The following is a 6,981-nucleotide window of genomic DNA, read 5'->3' on the forward strand; positions in this document are numbered from 1 at the left end:
ATACTTTATCTTAGGTGGCTATTTTAATAGGTAGAGGTCTGATTTTGACCTTGTTCTATAAATGGTCAGCCTTTGGATATCAATTTAACTTATCCTAAAATTTTCATCCAATCTTATCTTAAATTTAATTTTAATATCAATTATATTAATTATTTATCTCTTCTATCAAATTTTTATTAATTTATGGCCATTTTAAGATAATAAATTTTTTTTATGGCCTAGAAGATAAAATCAATAACCAACTTTTAATCCACTAGCTATTAAAATAAGAAAAAAATTAAAAAGATTTTATTAAAGCCATATTTAAATATCTTAAATTATTATTGAATCAAGATGATTAAATATTAATTAGAAATTTATTTTTGATTATATTTTTACCATATAATTGTGTTAAAATATAACACCATGATAAAATCTATAGAAATAGAAGACCATGGTTTTTTTGGAATAGGTAATGGTTGAAGAAGTCTACAAGATCAATAATGAGGAGTTTTTGATCTTGAACAAATATCACATAATTGTACAAAGTCTTTAACTAATTTTTACATTTAAAGCCACCAAAAATCTCTAGATATTAGCTCCAAAGTCTTACTGTATTCAAAATATTGGGTTGTTAAAAAGTTGTGACAAGCTTGAATAACATGTAATCATGCTTTGCCTTTTGAAATGTATAATCAACTTTCAAAATAGAGTAGATTATTCTTAAATTCAAACTTAGAATTATCATGAGATTTGAAAGAATTATCTTTAATATCATGGAGAAGAAGATTAGAGGACAAACTCCATTAAAATTATTTAAGAAAGGTTAAATTAATAGTCAATGTTGATTTTATTATTCCAAAATAAAAATATTTTGGCTTTAAAAGAATCATTATTTGTTGATAAAAAGATGCATTTTTGTTTTTTTTTTGATACAAAATAAGAATGTCTAAAAAAGATATTTAACAAACTTTGTTGTTTTTTGAATCAATAAGTATATTTGAAATCAAATCTTGAAAAAGACATGCTTCAACAAGCTTTGAAATAATTCAAAACATGCGCTAATATGAAATACTTGAGATTCTTATAATCTATATATATGATGACTGAATTAGAAGTACCTTCTAGATAATGATGCCATTTTTGTAATGAATCCATAATTGAAAAAAGCTTATTGTCATAGATTTCATAGTTAATCTAGACCGTTGAAAATTTCTTGAAATAAAATGCTATTGAGTGGAGTTTTTTTATTTTCTTCTATTTATAACAAAAAAATAGCTATAGTAAAATCTGATGCATCTAATTCTATGAAGAATACTTTAAAAATATTGATGCAATACAAGATTGGTATAAAAATAAGTGTTATCTTCAAGGCTTTAAAAGATTCTTTTATTTATTTGCTCCACTCAAATTTGTCTTTATATGTTTGACATATAAGAGGATTTAGTTATAAGGTTGCTATACTTGCTTCCTTCAACTATATAATTTCTTGGCATAAATTGTAGACTTCTTTTAAATATATAGGAATAATATGTCTATGATTTAAATTAAAAATAAGTAAAATTTCTATTCTTAGAGTGTTGATAAGTTCATAAAGATCTATAATAGTTACAAATCTATTTTTACTTCCGTTAAGAGTAGCATCCATAATCTTTTCTTCTATAGATAATTCAAATAAGTTAAATTAGAATAAGATAATTTGCAATCTCTATTATCAAATAAATATTTTTATAAGAAATATAATCTATTTTTTGTAAGAAAAAAATTAGTATTAAAAATTAAACAATTTTTTTAAAAGTGGATAATTTGTAATCTTCAAAATGCAATAAAAGAAGTTAGATAACTCATTAACTTTTTAAATAAGACAAGAATAATAAGTTAGGATGTTTATCAAACTATCAAGGACATGAATGTTGTAAAAAGAAATTATCAATATACTCTTATATCACTTGAAAAGACTAAAAAATCATTCAAATATGGTAATAGATTGAACTAGAATGGCTATTGCTTATAATAAGAAGACTAGAAAATCTTGAAATAAGACTAAAGATTAGAAAGGTGTTGACAAGAGTGAAGAATGCTTCACTTTTATCTCTATATATACTCTCTAATTAAGAGCTATGTAACAATGTTCTATAAGACCTTCAACATATGTTGACTTTGTTAAACACATGTCTTAACTTGCAAGACAAGTTATCTATATGTATGCCACATAGTTAGTTTGTTCCACAAGCTACCAACATATGTAACATGTGGTTAACTTGTTGATCTAGTTTCTAACCTACTAATCAACTATAAATACATGTAAAGTCAAAATTTCATCTATAAAGCTTTTCTAGAAGTTGTTATGAAATTAATCTATTTTTACTTACTTCTATTTAATAATATAGATAATTATTGAAATAAATACATATGTCTATGAATTTTTTTTAACTTATAAATACTTCTAAATTCTAATAAATATTTAAATTATCAAAAGACTTTTTAATCTTAATTTTTTTATAATTCAATAACTTAAAATTATATTTTTTAATTAAACTACTAATTAAGATTCATTGGTGTGAGTCACAAATTTTAAGGTTAGATGAAATCTTTTTACAACTAAATGCCTTATGCATTTCTAAGCTAAATTTCAGTTAATACATTATTTTAGTTTAAAAATTCTTAGGTACAATTTTTAGGATCTAAAAAAAAAAAAAAAAAAAAAAATCATAAAAGATGTAATGTGGTCTATATTCTTTACAGGTAAGACTTTAAGGAAGAAAAGAAGAAATTTCTTAATTTCTACTTTAGCACTAAATAAATTATATAAAATAGCCGTGAAAAATTTATTCTATAAATAAATAGAATAAAGATATGTAAAATTAATAAGACCAAAAATATCTATCATATATACAAATAAAGAAGATATTGAAAGAATAATCATGACTACTCTATGTGTTATGAATATGCATTTATTTTAATAATTATTCAGATAATATTATTAGGTAGAGGTACATAAAAATAGATTAATTTTATAGTATCTTTCAAAAAATCCTCTTAACAGCTTCATAGACAAGGTTTTATCTTTATTCATGTCAATAGATTATTGATAGGTTGACAACTTAGCCAATAAGTTAGCCACATATCACATGTATTGATAGATTGTGGTATAAGCTAAAGATGTGGCGCATATATAAGAAACTTATTTTACATTTAAGACGTGTATCTTACAAATTAAATATGTATTGTACATCCTATAGATTGTTGCCATATAGCTCCTAGATAGATAGTATATGTAGAAATAAGAGTGAAGCATTCTTCATTCTTATGAATGCTTTTTTAGTCCTTAGTCTTATTTTAAAACTTTATAGTATTTTCGACTTTAGAAATAGCCATTCTAATTCAATATATTACTATCTTTAAGTGATTTTTTAGTCTTTTTGAGTGATACAATAGTATATTGAGTTTTTATTTATTTCAAGATTCATATCTTTGATAATTTGACAAAAATATTATCTTATTTTTAGAAGTAAATAGATTATATTACTTCTATTGTTGTACTTGAAAGGTTGATGTTAAGGACATGAATCTCAAATAAAGAAATCTTCAATTTACTCTTATGTCATTCAAAAAGACTAAAAAATCATTCAAACCTGGTAATATATTAAACTAGAATGACTACTCCCAACATCAAGAAAATTAAAAAGTCTTAAAATAAGAATAAAGATTAAGAAGACATTATTATAGGAAGAATCTGCTTTGGATAGACACAAGTCCCTCTTTGCAATCAAGTTGGATCCAATATGCACAAAACCTTCTTAAATTTCCATTTGAGTATTTACAAAACTATGTTTGTAATAAACCAACAAACTTGAAGCTGGAAAATTCATAATCTAAGATCAAGCCATTCAAATAAGCTTAAAATTTAGGAATATAGAACTTACACTTTTAAACATTATTACACAAATTCTTGGAGGCAAATTTGTTACTCATCGTTTGATATCACCAAAACTTTAGCATGTACTTTTATAAGTCAAAACCAAATTGGAAACTTAAAAATTCATATTTCAAGATCCAACCATTCAAATAAGCTCAAAATTTGGGAATAATAAACTTACACCTTTGATCATCATTACACAAATTTTTAGCTACAAACTTATTATGGATTGTCTGATATCACTAAAACCATAGTAGATACCTTTGAAAGTTAAAACCCTAGACACTTGAGAATAAATTTTACTATTTCTCCTAAGTCACAGTTTCAATTGATATGAGATTTTAGACATAGGCTCTTTATATTATAAGTGACATGTACACAAAAAATAAGCTTCAAATTTGTCTCGAAGCTCAAGTTCTAGCTTAAAACCAAAACCCTTTATTTTTCTAATTTCTTCAAAATCCTAGTTTTAGTTTGCTGATTTTAACTAGCCTTTATCTCACTCATTTTAGACTCAATTCTATTGATCCTTGGATGTAAAGTATTCAAATTGAATTTTAGTTTTTAATTCAATTCCCCAATTTCTTCTTAATATCTTAAAACTCCTAATATATATAGAAAAGTGATAGTAGCTATCAAATTAGTAGTCTAAGTTTAAATAAGCATAACTCTCTCATTCGAGCTCCAATTCATGTGTTTTTTTCTACCTAAACTCATGTCAAGAAACTCTTCTTTGTGAATATTTCTTTTCAGCTTGCCAAGAAAGAGCTCTTCTTTACTTCCGAACTTGCCAAAGAAGTCGTAGCCAAGGTCTTTAAAGTCCAAGTCAAAAATTAATAGTATAAAGTTAAACTAACATCAAATCTAATCCTCTAAGTCAGCACTATTAATGGCAGCCAACTAATGCTATTCAAACTCCTATTTATCCTTAATAAAAACCTAAATACAACCTCAAAGTCAAAGTTCTTCTTACATCTATAAATATAATTCTGAATCTACTAAAACCAAAGATTAGAAAGAAAGTAAAAGGAATAAAAAGAACTTTTTAATAATAAACCAAAGATAAAATTAAGATTGAAGATAAAATAAAATTTAGCCAAAATTTTAGAAAAAGAAAAAGAAAAAAATGATAAAAAATTCTCCCAAACTATAAAAAAACTAGATTCGTAAGAAGAAAAAAAATCTTAATAAAAGTTCAAAGAGAAGTAAGTCAAGTAAGGTTTCTATACATGAATGTATTTACATTATGACAACATTCATAAGAATGAAGAAGGCTTCACTCTATATATATACTCTCTATATATACTCTCTAATTAAGAATTACATAATAATATTTTATAAGACCTCTAATATGTGTTGACTTTATTAGATACATGACTTAACTTACAAAGCAAGTTATTTATATGTGCATGACATAGTTAACTTATTTTACAAGTTACTAACATATGTATCAACATGGCTAATTTGTTGACAAAGTTTCTAGCCTACCAATTAATTACAAACATGTGTAAAATCAAAACAACATCTATATAGCTTCTAGAAAGCTCTCTATAAGATATTATATAATTAATCTATTTTTATTTACTTCTACTTAATCATAAAGGTAATTATTGGAATAAATATGTATGTTTGTGAAATTATTCTTTCTTTTAGAGACAAGTTCCATAAGGAGCAATCATTATATATTGAAAAAAATTTAAGATGCAACAAATTATATTTGCTACATATGTTGATCTTTATTTTCTTTAAAGATAGTTAATAGGTCCTCTCAGCCATTGATAGTATTTCAAATGAAAGCAAAAAGATTACTTTGTTATTTGATTGTTATTGAGGCTTTCATAACTCTCTTCGAATAAAATATTTGGAATAATATCAGAAATTCTTCTTTTTTCTAATAAAATTATCTAACATTAAAAATTTCTTCTAAGGTTGTGATACCAAATACGTTGTGTCTTGCCATCTATTCAAAAAAAGACATGTTTTTCTTAAGGATCTTCATCTCAATTATGTTGTGTTAAAATTTATAAAAATTATAATTTCTTATGCAATGACTTAGCAAATAATAGCTCTTAAGTTGGATCTGCTGGTTATTGATTTTTCATCTTTTAGGCTCCACAAATACACAAAAGCTACAAACTTGGATAAAAAGTAGAATACTACTTTGTATCTTATTTCTTATATAATAAAAATTTGCTATTCTTCATTTTAGATTTGATGGATGTTGTTGATGAAAAACCTCAATATTCTTTGTTGTATTAGTAAGATTATTTATTGGCTCCTATGTGCATTTATTTATATTAAATTTGTGCTAATGAACAAGATATTTTAATCTATTTTGGCACCGCCTTGAATCTAAGATTTCTTTCACCTCAAATTCTTGAGTATTATGTACTTCTATAAGATGAAGTGGCATTTGACTTCTTTTCGAGATATTTATTGTCATATATGGCTCAAAAATAGATACATAGAATATGAGATGGATATTCATAGACTTTGGTAGATGTAATTGATAAGCAAAAGGATTGACTTCTTTACTAATAGAAAAAAATTGAAGCCTACAATAGTCCAACTTATCACAATAATAAGTAGTCTTGATATTACAATAAAGTAATCATACCCTCTCATCTATATTATATTGTAGTTGTTCCTTATAGTAGGCATTTGCATTGATCTTTTATTGTTCTTGAGCTTCTTTTAACTACTCCTTCATTGTTGTATGTATGTCATAGACATATTGTCATGCATATATATACTAATTCTAATAATTATCTATATAATTAAATAAAAGTAAATAAAAATAGATAAAAATAGATTAATTTTATTATAGCTATTAGAAAAGCTTTCTAGAAGCTTTATAGATGCAATTTTTACTTTATACATATTTATAATTGACTTTTAGGTTAGAAACTTAGTTAGTAAGTTAGCCATGTCTCACATATTGTCGTGATATAACATAATTAATAAGTAAAAGAGGTGAAGAATCTAATATCTTATAAAAGATCTTATTTCAAATATTATAATAAATTATCTTAGAAAATAGACAATAGTCCAAAAAAAAATAGAACTAAAGGTTTAAATGCTAT

The sequence above is a fragment of the Physcomitrium patens genome, chromosome 8, assembly GCF_059467195.1.
Source record: "Physcomitrium patens ecotype Gransden chromosome 8, ASM5946719v1, whole genome shotgun sequence".
In the NCBI taxonomy this organism is placed as follows: domain Eukaryota; kingdom Viridiplantae; phylum Streptophyta; class Bryopsida; order Funariales; family Funariaceae; genus Physcomitrium; species Physcomitrium patens.